The sequence below is a fragment of the Phalacrocorax aristotelis genome, chromosome 1 (genome assembly GCF_949628215.1).
Source record: "Phalacrocorax aristotelis chromosome 1, bGulAri2.1, whole genome shotgun sequence".
Lineage (NCBI taxonomy): Eukaryota > Metazoa > Chordata > Aves > Suliformes > Phalacrocoracidae > Phalacrocorax > Phalacrocorax aristotelis.
The window spans coordinates 3,375,001-3,392,500 of NC_134276.1; positions in this window are offsets into that span (position 1 = coordinate 3,375,001).

Below are 17,500 nucleotides of genomic sequence, written 5' to 3' on the forward strand. Positions count from 1 at the left end.
ACGCGGCACTTGGGGACACAGTTTAGGAGGCCTGGGGGTGTTGGGTTGGCAGTTGGACTTGATGATCCGAGAGGTCTTTTCCAACCTTAATGATTCTGTGGTTCTATGATTCTATGATTCTATGAATGGCCAAAAACGATGGTGTGGAGGAGGAGTGTGGAAAGAAGGAGATGGTCCTGGTCTGCGTGGTTGTCTTCAGCCCTGAGTTTGTTAAGGTTTCTCATGACAGGACAACATGCTGTAGGATCATTAAAAAAAATGGCACTGGGAGCAGAAGTAGCTACTCCTTGTAGTGTTCACAAGAGCTGATTGTCTGTGGTGTTCTTCAGGACAGGAGGAAATAGGAGACAGAAGTCAAAAGGTGGGATAAAGAGTAAGAAACCAGGAGGTAGTGAGAAAGGATGTATACATAAAGGATATAGGGGAAATATGCTCTGGACTAACCACATGCATATAGGGAGCTATTCAGGAAGAGCTTTAGAAACTTTAAAACCACCCCAAACATTTAATCTGAGACAATTTTGTGCATAGAGAAGCCCCCAGGCCCTGGTATGTCAAAATATTTCAGCATATGTTCAAATCCTCTTAACCTCTAAGTGCTTTGCTGAATCAGGGACGCCCATTGCTGAAACGTTGCAGGTCTTTGTCTCCTGCTCCTCATGCACACATCGGGGTGCAGGTCTGGTGGCAAAGCACCGATGCTTTTTGGGAACCTGGGAAGTGGGGAGCTGCTTCAGTGTGCATATGGAGTTTCATTTCACGGGGCCTGAGTGCTGAAATAGGGGCCTAAATCTAAAAGTTTACCAATCATTAGCTTTCTTACTGCTTCTGGGGGTCAAAGCTATTACCATTTTCATCAGCAGAAGACAACCTGATTCACCATTTTCCACAGGGTTTTCATAAAGAAATGACTGGCCACACCAGTGTGACAACAAATAAACCAGAGCTGGGACTTTCCAAAAGCATTTAAGTCCCATGGGAAGTGAGCGGTTTTTGAGCAAACAACCCTCTTTGCCTGCAAAGAGGATATTCCAAACCATACGACATCCGCTCAGCAATAACAGCTAAGAGGAAGGAGGGGCTGGGGGCATTTGTTATTATAGTGTTTGTCTTCTGGAGTAACTGCTACGTGTCCTGAAGTCCTGCTTCCTGGGAAGTGGCTGGACGTGGCCTGCTGATGGGAGGTAGAGAATAGATCTCTTTTTTTCCTTTGCTTCCACACGCGGCCTTTGCTTCTGCTTTATTAAACTGCCTTATCTTGACCCACAAGTTTTTTCCATCTTATTTTCTCCCCCTGCCTGTCCTGCTGAGGAGGGGAGTTATAGAGCATCTAGGCGGGCACCTGGCGTCCAGACAAGGTCAACCCACCACACCATCCGTTATTGGAACCAGAGACAGTGGGACAGTATTTTCTGGATTGCATTTTCCAATTGAGATAATTATTAGACTCAAAGAAATTTTTGGAAAATCATCGTCTTGTTAATCTTTAGAAATACCTTTGGGAGGTATAAAGAAAATTTTTATCATGTCAGAAAGACCCCAGGCTGGAAAACAAGACTTTGTTGTCACCTGTTGCAGGACGCGTGGTAACCTCCGAAACATGAAACTCTCCCCAAATCTGCCAGCAAGTCCTTGCAGGATTAACCAGGAGTGTGTACGGTGATATCAGTCCTCAAAGCAACCGCAGGCAGCGCAGGTGAGACTCCCTTCACCCAGATCACCCAGACTGCAGCGACCTCTGTCCCTGGCCTCCAGTGTAACCCAGAAGCAAGAGGGAGTGAGTCCAGCTACCCCTTGTAAAAGTCCTAATTCTGTTGCAGACCTCACCAGCCTCATGCTACATAAACCATAACACTGCCGCTGAGAGAGGGATACCGTTCAGGTGCTGAGGGGCTCCGCTGGATTTCAACCAACCACATAGATGCAAAAAAAAAAAGGCATATTCTGTTACTAATGCCCCGGGCCCACCCATGCTGCCTTTGCGTCGTTTATCATTTGGTTTTATGCATGCACCTCCTCACCCTCTCTTCTTGCATCCCCCCACAAGAGGAGACCCTCTGTGGATGACTCAGGATAACATTAAACATATGCAGAACCAGGACCCAAGTGTAAACTCTCCTGGAGCAGGGGGCCGTGCTCCTTTATTTAAAAAATCTCCAAAGCGCTGTCCCAAGTCGTGGCACTCTGCAAATATTTATTAATATGACATAGTTATGTATACTGTGGGGTGTGGCATTACGGTTTTATCAGTGAGTTTCAAGATGCTGTGTGCTATGAACGAGCAACGAAAGCCGTGACACCCGCAGAAGGGTTGGGGTAGCACTTCACCCAGCATTAGTGTGTGTTCTGCATGTGACAGGCAAAGGAGCCATTTGTAAATGTTCTGGAGGGTTTGGTTTGTTGTTTTTGTGTTTGGGTTTTTTTTAATTATTTAGCTGGGACTAGTGGCTGGAAGCTGCCAGGGCATGTGACAGCACGCCCTGCAACAGGATGCCATTCCTCCATTTTAAACAAGTATTCTGGCCATCTTCAGACATGGGCTCCAGCTATAAATATAAATAACTTTGGGCTAGTGGCCATTTTCTGGCCCCATACACAACTGGCATGTAAACCTAAGCTCCATAACCCAAAACAGGGTGACCACATCCACACTCTGCTTTGGGAAACATCTCTCTTAAATCCCCCAAGGCCTGTCCAGATTTTGGTGAGTGTTTTTTTTTGGTGAGCAACACCAATTAATAATAAATGATAGGTCAGCAACCAGGTTTGTGCCCTCGACCCTATTTAGCTACCAGTTTAAGCAGATATAAGTTTTTCACTTCGTCTCTAAGTTTCAATTTCAAGCATTGATAGGGACCTTTTTTTTTAAGACTTCTCCACCTACTAAAAAGAAAAACAAATTATTATCTTATGAGTTTTGAATATTCACCCACATGCTTTTTCTTCTGACAGGGAGAACAAACAAGGACTATTTGATGCTAAAATCTTCTCCAAAATGCTGAAGAGCGGGAGTATATATAAAAGTAAGGACTCTGTAACTGAGGTTCCTCCAAATTAAATCAAGAATAGGGCATATACTTATGGCTTGTTTTCTCTAGACTGCCTCATGGCAAGCATTGATAATCCTGAGGGGTAAATACATTGGTACAAGACTGGATACAGCCCATCCTGGTCTGTACAGCATCCAAGGAGAGATGCCACATCTCTGGGAAGAGGAATACAGCTTCTGAAACATGGATATTTCGGGTTTTTTTTTAACATGAGGTTGCTCTGAAGCCAGCCAGAGGGTTAAAACAAGAATACACCTAGGCAGGGAGGGGTGCAGAGGAGCAGTGTGTGAGCATCTATCACATCCCACAGCCAGACCGCCACGTGCATGGAAGGGATGCAGCTCGGTTATGCCTCGGTGGTGCGTGGCAGCTCTAAGGCAAATAACAGAAGAGAGGTTTTTGGCCCAAAAAGGTGCAGCCAGAGGGAGGTGAAAGCTCAGCTGTTCTCCTTGTAGTGCCCAAACCCTGGTGACGGAGGCCAGATCTCACAGAGGCCATATCTTACAGAGGCCATGTGCAAACTCCCTTGTACCTATAGCATGGACAGCTTTATAAGGGCATGAAACCACTGTTTGTCCTTCCTCTGGCGTGTGAGGCCATCCCTGTAAAGCAGAAAGATTGCAGCAACCTGAGACTTCTCCCCCACCAGACATCTTGCAGAAGATGATAGCATTTTCCAGGGTGAAATGCAAGCTGAAGCCCTGAAGCCTTACTGCTCTGCTTTATTCTGCCTCTTTTCTCCCCCTACCCTGCCCCTAAATAACAGAGATTTTTGTGCACTAACATCCTGCTTACCTGCCTGTAAAGGGGCAGGATTCAGAGCTGTAGCCACAGTTCATTTTTCTTTATGTTTCAGTGGTTTCTGTCTCCCTCACCTTGTCTTTAATATCATCACTCATCACCTGTGCTGTAGGAGTGCCCAGTCTGTGCCCAGTCCAAGCCACAGCAGAGGCCAATTCTTGTCCCACTGCACCAGCCCAACTCCCATCACCAGCCACAGGAAAATGAAAGCAGAGCCTCTCAACTCTTGTGCCATTTGGCCAGAGACCACGCAAGCCCAGGAACGGAGCAGAACATGCTTCTCCTCCGGACCAAAGGTCCCACCCCTACCCCAACACTGCCTCTTAAAGGCCTCCGTCCTAATAAAAACCAGCTGTCAGCTCCTCTCTCCAAAGCTGAATGATCCCTCCAGGGTGGGGTAACGCTTTCTCTTCCCTACAAAGAGGTCCAGTAACCCCTCCTTTGCTGCAGTGCCGGAGCTAAGTCCTCCTCGCAGGGGGGCTTAGCAGTGGGTGCATAATTAATAACAGTGATTTGCAAGAGTGGAGAGATGGAGACCAACTGGAAAGGATAAAATGCCTGAATAGCTTTTTTGGAATAACAGGAATAATGTAAAATGTTCAGGGCAGCATCTGCCATTACGGTCCCAGCTTTGCAAATGCTGGCTGAGAGTAAAAACACCTCATCTGTGAGCAAGGCTTTTGTTAGGCATCCCTATTTCTGCCCATTTTTAATCTAATCCCTAATCCCAACATTCATTCTGACTCAGTGATGGGAAGCAGGGACCAGGAGAGGGCTGAGCCAGGTTTTGCTCTGACACAGTGGGTCTTGGGATCACCTCATGCAAGGCAGCATTAGGGCCAGGTTATCCGAAGGGCTTTTGGAGAGGTTTTCAGATGAGAATGACTTGCAGAAAAGAAGGTGGACTTTTTTGCAGAGCTCAAGGCAGCCACCCCTGCTGCCACATCTCCTGGGCAGATATTCCAATGCTGTTCGTGTGAACATCCTTCAAAAATAGGATTTCTCTTGCCTATGTGGGAGCTGAGCATCTCTGCAAACCCAGCTGTGACCCAAGGGGCTGAACATTTCTGAAGATCCAGACACGACTTGCTCTGCTGGAGGGACACATTTTCAGACAAGGCAAAACAAAGCAAAGCTGAGATGGGACGTGGGTCCACTTGGTTAGTTGCAATCCATGGCCTTGACTGGAGAATGCACAACCCCAGACTGGGGAAGGATCCCAAAGCAACCCACAGTGCCCCATCTTAGCCAAGTATTTCTATTTGCAACTGTGAGAAAAAGCTGCTCTTTTGGTGGAGATTGGGGACAGCAAGGAGACTGATGGCATAATCACCTTATAACCTAACTTGGCAAGCGCTGGCAAGGTACCAGGGAAGGTGCCATGCCTTGAAACTCAGTCTGGAAGCATCTGGACAAAGAAAACCTCTCCCAGATACACTCTGCTCTATGTAGTCATAAGCCATATGTAACACCAGGCTTTTATATTTTTGCCTAAAAACTTCCTTGCGTTTCACAGGAGTAATTTCATACATCCATCTCACTCCCACTTTCCCTGGCTTGGAGACGTAAATTTGAAGCTCCTCTGGACAGCTCAGATTTTCAAGCATCCACACCCCATTTAGTTCCTCCTAATACATGGCTCTCCTCTCAGCTCTGGGTGCTAGCTTCTCCTAAAAACCTGCCTGCCTGGATCAAAGCTATGGGCACCCAGAGTTGTCCATCCGCTTGCTCTGCTGGGAGCCCAGCTTCCAAAAACCTGCTCTTTGATTTTCTGAGGCATCCTTTAAGACATTCTTAAGACACTCTTAAGACATCCAGCTTGAGCTAGCTTCCCTGCCAGTTGATTTGATTAAGGAATAGTCTTCAAGGGGATGTTATGAAACCCTTCATCCTTTCCCCAGAAACACACAGGCTTGGTTGTTTTGTTCTTATCTGAAACTGCTAAGAAAACATTGGAGATTAATCCTTTTTATTGACAGCAGTGGGGTTTTTCTTCTGAGTGATTTCTCTCTGATCCTCATGTAATTTCTCTCCGATTCCACCTTGATAGTTCAGTTAGGCGTTCTGTTTACCTACAAACACCTAATTATGGGCTTTGGTTCCTCTTCCATGATGGATTATGTCCATCGTAAAAACTTTGTGAAATACTTTTGAGGTTGTAGTATGGATTCAAGGCCTGACTTCGCACTGAGTTACTTGAATTTTATTCCAGAGTCATTCCAGGGGTTAATTATAGGATGGCATAAAAACACAGGCAGGCATTTGTTCCTTTTGCCTCCTCGTAGCATTGCTGTGCTATTGCTTGGCCACCGTCCTGCTCTCGGAAAACATAAGCTGTTACGTATTTCTTATTCACTTAATCGCATGGAATCTACAGAGCAAATATTCACAAAGCTATTTTAATTGAGGAAATCTGCAGGGTAAATATTCCCAAAGCTCTTTCTCTCCTCAGCAAAATGCAAGGCAGGTTTGAAAGCCATTTGTCACTTTGCTCAAAAAGTCAAGGGCTTGGCAGGGTGATTATAGGGAGTTCGTAAAGGTGAAGTAATGGGGAAGAAAAATGGGGTGTTGTTTGAGCCACCTTACCTGGGCACATCCCTGCAGCCCACCGGTGCTGGCATGCATGCAGAATCATAGAATCATCAAGGTTGGAAAAGACTTCTGGGATCATCAAGTCCAACTGTCAACCCAAAACCACCAGGTCTCCTAAACCATGCCCTGAAGTGCCACGTCTACACGTTTTTTGAACACCTAGGAAGGCAAAATACCAGCAGACTTTTCCCATGCAGAGCTGCATGCAGAGCAGCCACAAAAGTCTGAAGACAGCATGTAAAATCCCTTCTTCTGATCCCATCTTCATCCCACCAAGACCTGTAAGATAGACCTAAGGAGAATTCTGGATGTCTCTAGAGGATGTGCCTGGCAGAGGGCGGCCATGCTGGGGTTATAGTGCTGTTTCATCAGCTCACAGAGGCTTGGGAGCCTGTGTCCTACAGGGGACATCCCACCCCACCCCACCTGCCTAACACGCCGTTTTCCCTGGAAGTGAGGTTTGTTATCCTAAATTCAGTATGAAATAGTGCAACCAAACTGCAAGGAGTCCCCAGATCTGTCCTGAAGACTGGGCTATAGGACCGTGGCACACCTGCTTGGTAGAACCCCCTTCAACAGCCCATGAGGTTCACCAAGCCGCTGCCAGTTTAGCTGCTGGAGGCATGTGGTGGTGCGGAGGTGGTACTGAGAGTCAGTGTTGGTGTGTTGTCTCTGAAATGTTTGGGATGACAGATGTCGGAGAGAAATGGGTGGGTTAATTTAGGACTTCTCCAGTTCCCCACTTGTTTGTGCACAGTTTCACTATTCTTGTCCCCTCTCCGAGCCTTCTCCTGGGGACAATGGACTGTCATGGGTACAAAATCCCTCTTACAATGTGCATGCTTGTTCCTGGCACAAAGCAAGCCAGGGCTCCCAAACACCACTGCTGCATTATAAATAGTATTATTTATTTTTAAACACGGATACAAAGGCATCAGGCTTCCTTGAATTATCCCGATCTGTTAGATTGGCAGCTTCCTGATCCTGCAGAGCCACAGATACCACGTATGGGTGTGCATGTGCTTTGACAGTCACGGCTGGGAAGGACCACGCTCTCTGTAAACCCAACAAGCCTGGGTGCCATCCCAAAGGATGCATTTCTGCTCATGCAGAGGTTGGGGGCTTGATGCTGTAACCATTTTGGGTAGATTCCCCATCCCTCTCCATGCTGGAGATCTGACTGAATGTTTTCTTTTTACCTTTCAGCCTCTGAATCCAGTCCCCACTTGGCTCCATGGAAAAGCTCTATTAATATCAACAGAATATGATCAAATGTGAAAAGCCACAGCCTCGACAAACTATAATAATTCATATTCACTGAGAGGCTGATCCTCCTTCTCGCTCCTCCTTTCATCTCTCCCATGTCTGTGATAACAGTAAGACTTTATGCTACAAAAATAACCCAGAACTTGCTACTTCCATCTGAAAACACAACAGCTTCAATTCCTGACTCATCCTACTACTCTGCAGGACAACTCCCATATTTTTCCACTTTTTTAACCATTTTGTGCTGCCCCTTTCTTCTGACCTTCTTCTCTCCAGCACAAAAAGAGCACACAACTGTTCTTCGGTTGCTGGGGTGCTGTTTTCTTGCTTTTGTTGTGGTTTGGGGTTTTTTTGAACTGGAGAAGGTGAAATATAGAGTCAAGGGGAAGGAGATACCAGAATGCATTAAGGCAGACACTGGAATGGCAAGCCAGCCGTTATCCAAGTACATGTGGCAGAAAGCATCTCTGAATAAACAATAATAATAAAATAATAATAATAATAAAAGCGGCAGAAAGCTCCCTTCGCCTAACCAGGCCAAAAAAATAAAGGTTTGGCAAGGAACAATCTGAGAAAGTGTCTGAAGAGCTGGAAGTAGGTTCTGTATCATACAGAAGAGCCAAAAATGTGTTTGGCCACAACCAACGCATGGTGCATTGCAAAACGTTTCATGAGGAGATATTTAGAGGGTGGGATGGTTGGCATGGAGAGGAAAGGGGGACGGAGGCATCGCTGCGGGAGGAATATCTTTAGCCTTCAAACAACAGCCACTAAAGTGTCCTGAATTCTCTGCCTCCCCAGAGGTGCCAAGGGTTGAAAGTGGTGTGCAGAACGGCTTTCACAGGATAATGTAATCTCATTTACAATTATTTTTTAGCTGCCTCTTTCACAGTGAGAAGGAAAAGCCCAAAGATAGGGCCTGATGCAGGGATGTCAGTAGGCTTTGGATTAATGGGTTTTGGATTGGACCCATGGTGTAAGAGACAGTGCTCCAATCTAGCCATAAATATAGTGGCTTCCATTAACGTTTATATTTGCTCTAATTTATTTAACCAAGAAAGTCAGCAGAGGCCCATAGGTCTCGGTATTAAGAATGAGCTGGCCAAGACAGCAGCAGATAAAGCTTGCACCAGCATAAATCAAAGCTTCCATAAGTCATACTCAAGAAACCATGGGTGAGTAAGGCAATAAAATGTGACCATTGTTTCTTTATTTTATCATTCTCAGCTTTCATTTTCTGCTGGAGCCAAACATCATTTCTGCTCCGTCTTTTTAAGAGGTCCTTGAGAGGATGGACCAAAATCATTGCAAATGCAGGATCTAGAGCAGGAGTTCAGAAGCTGGGATTTGCAAGCAGCTCACAAATGCTTTGCCTCCCTTTATGGCCAGATAATAATAAAGATGAGATCCAGAAGCTTTATTACTTTTTTTTCTACTTAAGTGTTGGAAACGTCTGTGCCTCCACCTTGTTAGACCCACCTCGTGAAAAATCGTTGCAATCCAACATTGCGTTGTCCAGTATAATTTGAGTCTACCCTCATACAGCCATCCATCCATCCTGGAAATGGATACGTTTAATTTTCCCCGTCCCAGGGGTGCAAGGAGCTGGCAGGAGCCCCACAGAAGGGCTGGTTCAGCATCTCACCTCCCTCGACACGGGGCTGCAGAGACACAGTGGATGCCATTTTGCACCGGGGAGAAGATTTAATTCTTTAAAGTTCGTCTTGGCAAGCAGCCCTTTTCCCATCCAGTCGCGGCACCCACCTCCTCAGACCTTTTGGGGGGACCAAGTGCTCTTTTAGACACCTTTTTTTCCTTTTATAATACCCTGCAGGACGGTACCAGTTTACGACTGTATTTCAGTGATGCTGTTCCTGCTACTACAGTCATGGCTCTGTCATGATTTCCATTATAAACCTCGGACTGGATATTTTTTTCTTTTTCTTTTTCTGGGGTCTATAATTTGATCATAAAAACTCGTGCTGGGCTGAAATTCAGCCGCCAGGTCTTGGTTGGACATCAAATCTGATTTAACCCTGAGGATGCTGAACTGTTTTCAGGTAGATGAGGGCTTTTGGGTGCTGAGCATGCCAAGGTGTGGGACACAAGTCCTTAGGGGAGCAAGGAGGGGTGGTCCACTTTGGTTTGGGGTATTGTAGGACTGAGGTGCAGGGAAAATCCAGCTGGGCAATGCTACGGTCTGCTCTGCATGTCTTGGACTACAGATTGTAGCTGGTGTACCTTATTCCTTTGATCGACATTTTTATTCCACATCCTCATGGGTGTCTCATATTTGATCTATTCATGAGCTTTTCACACTGAATTTCTTAATGCACTTAATGCATATTTTTATAGAAAAACACACACTTATTACGTTTTACCGGACATATGCCACTCAAAAGCACCTTGTCCGCCTTGCTCTACATCTTGCTGAATCAGACCTTTGATCAACCTTTGTACTCCAAGCCCTTCTCCAGAAAGGCTGAACTTTCCCAAAAGGATCACTTAAGTTCAGGTGGGTTTCAGGTTTGACAGCAGCTCCAGCCCACCAGAAATGGCTGGTTCCCGGGTCCAAACTCATCTATTCAGTGGCTCAGATATACCCCCGGCTCAGAAAGCTCTTCAGTTGTCTTCTCACGGAGAAACCAAGGCAAGGACTCAATAGGGCTGAGCACAGCACAGAGAGAGCTGCGTCATGGACAAGGATTTACTGGGGGGAAAAAACCAGCAGCCAGCTGCACGCATTGCATGAGGGAAGGCAGAATGGGAACCGCTGATGGATCAGCTGCCCACGGATTCCCCATCTCTGTAAATGATGGGGGAGGAGGGGGGAAAGTGCAATGAAAAGGAGTGACACTATCTTGCAGTTATGGTGGGGTGGAGTAAGGACACTTCCAGGTCAATCCACCTTCTTTAGAGACCTTCTGTTGTGCTGCCTCCCACTTCCACATTTTTTATCTCAACACAACTCTTTCTACTTAAGCACCCAGGTTTAAATAGAGCTAAAACAGCAAGAGGTAGGTTCTGACAGCAGCGGGTGGTCTTTTCTCCCACGGATGCTGCTGCTCTGGGACAGTCTGTGGGTCACCCATTGTACTGATGCAACTCTGCCATAAAAGCTGGTGGTGTAGACATGTTCAAGCTCCAAAGAGCAAAGCAGATGGCTCAGTGGCTGGGAAGCTACAAGACACCTCTAGGGAAGTTTTCAGTCCAAGATACATCCTGAATTACACAGAATCCCAGACTGGTGGGGTTGGAAGGGGCCTCTGGAGATCATCCCGTCCCACCCCCTGCTGGAGCAGGCACACCCAGAGCAGGGGCACAGGGCCGCGTCCAGGCGGGGGGTGAATGTCTCCAGGGAAGGGACCCCACAGCCTCTCTGGGCAGCCTGTGCCCCTGCTCTGGCACCCGCACAGCAAAGGGGTTTCTCCTCCTGTTCAGGGGGAACTTCCCGTGTTCCAGCTTGTGCCCGTGGTCCCTTGGCCTGGCGTTGGGCACCACTGAAAAGAGCCCGGCCCCATCCTCCTGACACCCACCCTTCAGATATTTATAGGCATTGATGAGATCCCCCCTCAGCCTTCTCTCCTCCAGGCTGAACAAGGCCAGGTCTCTCAGCCTTTCCTCACGAGGGAGATGCTCCAGCCCCTGATCCCCTTGGCAGCTCTGCGCTGGCCTTGCTCCAGCAGCTCCCTGCCCTTCTTGACCTGGGGGGCCCAGAACTGGACAAAAAATTCAGCCTGGAGAAAAGGCTTTTCCCCTTTAGACCCACTTACCTGTCCCCCTTGCCTAGGGATGGAGCACGAGAAAACGCCCTTAATTAAAGCAATGCAGCACAAAACCAGGACAGCGTGTCCTCATCTGGAAAGCGGGTGTAACAGCACTTTCCTAGCCTGTGAGGGCACAGAGAAATGATGTTAAAGACTTTTGCATTGATCAGATACTTCAGCCGTAAGGGCTCTCCTGGGAGCTTAAAATTGATGGGATGAGGTATCATGGCTGTACAAACCCCTAATCTATCAAAGCAATAATCTATGGAAGAAAGATACTTTACAACGCACTTACAGAGCAGATGGTAAGTGACTTATGATGTATTCTACCTATCGTCCGCAGGAAAATGGTATTAATAAAATATGCTGACATGACAGATTAATAGCTCAGAACTGCGGTCCAGGAGAGGTTAGAACTAGCCTATTCTTCCTCTGGGGTTTTTAACAATAAGGAATTAAGTAAATGTTACAAACTGAAGATTATGTGCACGCAATATTAAAGCAAGGCTTTGGTCTGGATGGAGGCTGTAAAATCAGCATCATGGGACTCGATGTTTATTGTGCTGCAGTGGCACCACTGTAACTTTGCACGGTTTGCAAATAAAGCATGGCTTTTTCTTGCTGCTCGTGCTGCCAACCCGTCCCAGCATCTGAGAAGCCGGATGTGCTCCTCTGGCTCCAGCACCACCTCCAGCAGCACCGGGGGCCTGATCCTTCACACACAACCATCCCACCTCCCAGCCTGGAAAAAAAAAACCCCACACCAAAAAAAGGGCCTGAAAAGGGCTGGTGTTGTGGGGTTTTTTTTACTTTTTGGAAGTGAAACACAAAGTCATCCTAGAGTTTATCACCGCTGAGAAATTTGGTGGGTTTGATCTTGGGTTAGAAATGGAGATGCTGGGGCTACGTTCCCTGCTCGAGCAGTGAGCGGGAGGTGTTTCAAAGCCCTTGATTTCACCCCATGACCTTATTCCTCTCCTTGACCTTCCCTTCCTGATTCCAATTCTTTGGGGCAGAGCCTGGGGGGAGGTGAAGGGAGGGGGATTATTCGTGCCAGATAATTGTAAGCCTTTATAGTAGTAGTCTGAGATCCTTTGGATCTTCCATAGTCAGTGGGAGGGGGAGAGGATTCTCCAATGGGCAACTGGGAGCCCTGGAGCCGAGGTCAGAGAGACCATTTTGGTTGGGAGCTGCTGTATTTCATGTGATGGTTGGTACCATCCAACCATAACGACAGAAGGTTTGATTCTTCTCACCCTTCTTCAGCCTTCCTGATGGCGGGAGTCTAATCCAGCCAGCCCTGCTTCCTCTGAAGGTGATGGATGGTGCCGTCCCTACCAAACACTGCCCCGCAGGGGATTTGAATACGCCTTTGGCGTTTCGGACTAGCACAATCACCAGTGCTGCAGCGTGCTTTTGGAAATGTGGATCTCCGGTTTGGAAAAAAGGAAACAGAAGAGTTCAGAGTGGCTTTTGTATCTGTGATGTCTGGATTTAGGGCTCCACCTCACCTATCAGTGGGACCAAGCTGGGTAGAGACGCAGTTCTCACCACAGCGGCACCAGCAAAACCACTTCACCTTGGCAGTGTGGTTCTTCTCGTCTTCTAACACCAAGCCCTTTTGTCAAAGTCACTGCGTCCATGTTGTGACATGGAGTGACCTACTGTCGGGAGGGAGGGAGGGAAGGGAGGGAGGGAGGGAGGGAAGGGAGGGAGGGAGGGAGGGAGGAAGGGAGGGAGGGAGGGAGGGAGGAAGGGAGGGAGGGAGGGAGGGAGGGAGGAAGGAAGGAAGGAAGGAAGGAAGGAAGGAAGGAAGGAAGGAAGGAAGGAAGGAAGGAAGGAAGGAAGGAAGGAAGGAAGGAAGGAAGGAAGGAAGGAAGGAAGGAAGGAAGGAAGGAAGGAAGGAAGGAAGGAAGGAAGGAAGGAAGGAAGGAAGGAAAAAGAATGAGAGAAGGCGAGAAAGCCAAAGAGAGAAGGAAAGCAAGAAGAATGCTACCTTTGTTCTTTGCTACATTAAATTTAAAACATCACACTGGTAGTAATATATTGGCTTCATTACACAAAGACTGTAAAGTCCAGCTAGCTCATAATTCCACCAATAAAGATCATGATTTGCCAATAAAAATTAGGGCAGCCACTGATCCATAGTCTAGATTTCCTGCTTGGAATGGAATTGTAAAATATGATGATCAAATTTGGTGCAAAACAGAGCAGATGTGCAAACTAAGCCAAGCAAAAGTATTCCCCTTTCCTTGCCACTGCCATATGAACCCAGACAGGACCAGGTCCTCCAGCAGAACACCCTAAACCACCTACAGCAGTTGCAATGAGGAACCTCATTTTTTAAGCTATATGGAAAGTCTTTGCTCACCTTTTTATGTGCAACTTTTTTAGCAACTTACAAAAAGAGGCACAGAGAGGGTTGATTGAAAACTGATGACACAGTCTAGCCTTGCTTTTAGCATTTTGGCATGCAGCACAAAAGCATTTCTGAAATCCCTCCAGCATCTAGGACTGTACCTGGAATGTTTTTAGGACTAATATTAAAAATGCATGGTAGGCTAGAGGCAGGTCTACTCAGATGAGTGAACATCAAATGGATTACCTTCTATCTGTGAGCAATAGAAAGGCAAGAGTCTTGTGTGATATATTTTGCCTCTGGGGGAAAAAAAAATCTTGAGAAAGTACCTTCAACCTAATTTCAAACTACTTTGTCTGGTGTTTTCTCCAAGAGCCTTAAAAATGCTTGCAATCCCATAAGCACGGCTATGGGTCTTGTTCAGTCAGTTCCCAACCCCACCACTGAGCCCTGGTCTTCCAGGAACACCTGCCAAATAAAATGTTTGGAAAAAAAAATACATGTGGTCTTTACTTAGAAGTCTTGAGGGTATCCAGATCATAAATTTGTTGTGGAGTGTGTGGCAATGCTTATTTACTCGCGACTGATTATTTTTTTTGTGGGCGTTTTCCAACAAAGGTAGAAAGTCAGAAAGCACTAAATGTAGTAAATCCATAATGTATCTTAAAGTAAGAGCTGAAGGAACGCATCAAAATTAATCCTCGGAGAAAAAGACACAGGCGACGTTCATTTGTATTGACGAAGGTGCCCAGGGGAATAGTAACGTCATTATTAGAGGGGTGCAAATAAAAAGTAAAACCCTGGGCAGAGGAAGATCATCTGGACTTGGGGTTTGAGATGGAGGTGAGAGTCTGCTGAGCGTCTGTGGAAGAGCAGGGCAAGGTACACCAGCCCTGAGCAAACAGCTTGTGGTCTTGCTATGGCTGCAGGGGCGAAGCTGCCTCTGGGAAGCTTTAGGATGAGGTTTTCTTTCAAGTTTCTGGTTTTATTTGAACTTCAAAGTTGAATCAAAAGTCAAAGAACGTGGACTTGCTGGGGGGGGAGCTTTTCATGGTCTTCCTTACCATTGCATCTGTCCAAGGGGAGGGCATGCATTTGCATTGATGTTTCAGTTTACAACAAACCCAAAAGAGGCGGCCTGCTCCAGGGAAGCACCTACCACACATCAACCAAGAGTGGGTCCACTAGACTAGGCTATAGCTAGTCCAAAAAAACCCATCTTTGAACTGTAGATGTCAAGTCTTCAGCACTTTTTCACCCTGCATAGCCTGGTGATGTGGCCATAGCTAGACATCTTCACCCAAGGAGCGGTGGTTAATGTTGGGGTTTAGATGAAGATCATGTAGAGACACAGAAGGTCTTGGCAGTGGGGTTCATAGGTCACGTCTATGCTGCTGTGTAACAGAGGACTAGTGAGTGTCCCTGGCCCTGAGGCCAAGGGTTATGGACCGGTGGGTGTCCCGGTCCCTGTGTGGAGCACATCCCCCCTACACCGCACACAGTGCCGCTTTCTCCCATCTCATGTGCTGCCCCTCTGGTCCCAAGACATAACAACAGTTTTATGTGTTTTGGCCAAGTTAAACTATCTGAAATAATATGTGGGATGTGCTGCAGACCACCAGGGTGGTATTTTCTAGCATGAAACCAATGCTTGAGGGTGTGAAGCCTGCTGGGATAGTGTTATAGGTCTACGCATGGGAGAGAAAGGGCTAAAACAGGTTCAGACTCACACTCCCTGCCCATGAGGACTCTTAAGTAGCTCATCCCAAGCTGGGCATGGGGCATGGCCTGAGCGGTGTAGACCATCCGGATGGACTCAAGCTCATCTTCTGATGGCTTTCTGGTCAGCAATGCAGACAAACCCATTTTCTGGGTCAGTCTGGGTGGTCCTGGGCTCTTCCCATTTAATGTGGGAAAGGGAAGAGATGTTGCCCCTTTTGTACCCTGCATGTACCGTCTCCTCTCTTTGGTCCTTCCTTTTAGGAAACTCAAATCCAGCGTGAAAAATGCAGGGCTGGGGGAAGAGTTTTAAGAAAAACCCTCATCACCCTTCCACTCATCAATTTCTTGATCTCTTTGAATGTGAACCACAATAAAAACAATATTTAAACAGAGGGGAGACTAAATTAGCATCCTTAATGAGAGCACCACACATTTCTACACATGGGGCAGGAGACATCTGACCACCTACGTTTATCAGCATGTTCCCTCCACTTGAGGTAGTCATGTCCAGCTCCCCTTACAGCCAACATAGAGAGAGGGACCCTTGGATACACCCCTTCTCTAAATGCAGCCATGGCAGAACACAGACGAACTGCTCTCCGGGAAAGTCTCCATCAAACACCAAGGCAGCTCAGGGCAACCAGAGGCATCTGGTCACTGATGCAGGTGAGATGGATCCATGTCCAGAAGGGACCGAGAGCCATTTCATTTATCACAGTGGCCCAATTACTAGCACTTAAAAAAAAAAATCATAGACACCCAGGACACTCCACCATGGGGACAAAGGTGGGATGTGTGATCCCACAGAGGGTTTGCAGGAGGGAGCACCGGGCTTGAGAGCCGGTGAAGGAGATTCAGCAACAGTGGAAACGTGTAGGATTCAACCAGCACCTCTGGGTGGATGGAAATGCATTGGGTTCGACAGCAATGGCTTTCCAGCACCAAGGAGCAGCAGACAAGCCCCGAGAAGAAAAGATGTGGCAACTGCACTTTTATTCAGCAAGAATAATGTACCTCTGTCTTGTTGGCAGGAGCCACAGGCTTCTCTTTGTGGGCATGGGTGAAAGGCAGGTCCCACGACACCAGCATCCAACCCACGGTGAACAGCTGGCTGGGATATCCCAGCCTCTTGGCAAAGGCATTTTTGCAGCCGCGATGGCCCACGGAAAGCAAACCGACCCCGCTGCAAACCCCTGGACCTCCGAAAAAGCAAGTGCTGGCTGCAGGGGCGCGATGCTCTGGGACGTGTGTTTGCAGGACCCGGCCTCGGCGGCGGAGCGAAAAGCAACGAGAGGCACGTAATTAACTTCAGATGTACCTGACAAGATGTCACGGACACAGACGCGGAGAGGAGCAGCATGTTATTTGTTTCTCATAATGTAACAATTATCTTGTTGTAAGAGGGGCTCTCTCCCGTGCTCCCTCTCTGCCTCTTGTTTTCCTTCCACATTCATTCACACATTATTTAACTTTTGACTTGGACACAGCAGGTAAAAGCATTTAACAGCTTGGCTGCTTGTTCAGACGGAGCTGGGAAGGGGGGGGGGGAAGCAGGCGGCAATTTTTTGCCTTAAATTTTCAAGTTTTCAGCACTGCATTTTTCTAAAGGGGGGGGGGGGTAGAAGAAAAGGGAAGGAAAAGGGGAAAAAAATGGCATTCCACAAAGACAGAGTCACATTTTCCAGCATTATAACATGCTCTCCGCTGTCCCCAGCCTTCGCTCGGAGACGCATTCCCGCTCCGCGGCGGAGAAAAGGTCAGCGGTAAAAATTTCGCAGGAACTCCATCATTGTCCTCGCGGGACGTGTTCATCAGGAGGAGAGAGCCGGGCGTCTCGCTCTGTCGACAGAAATCCACATCACAAAACATATTACTGGGGGGAGGTGGGGTAGGGGGACCCACGGCCAGATTGAGCCCATGACTTCATTTCGCAGGGGCTGCCG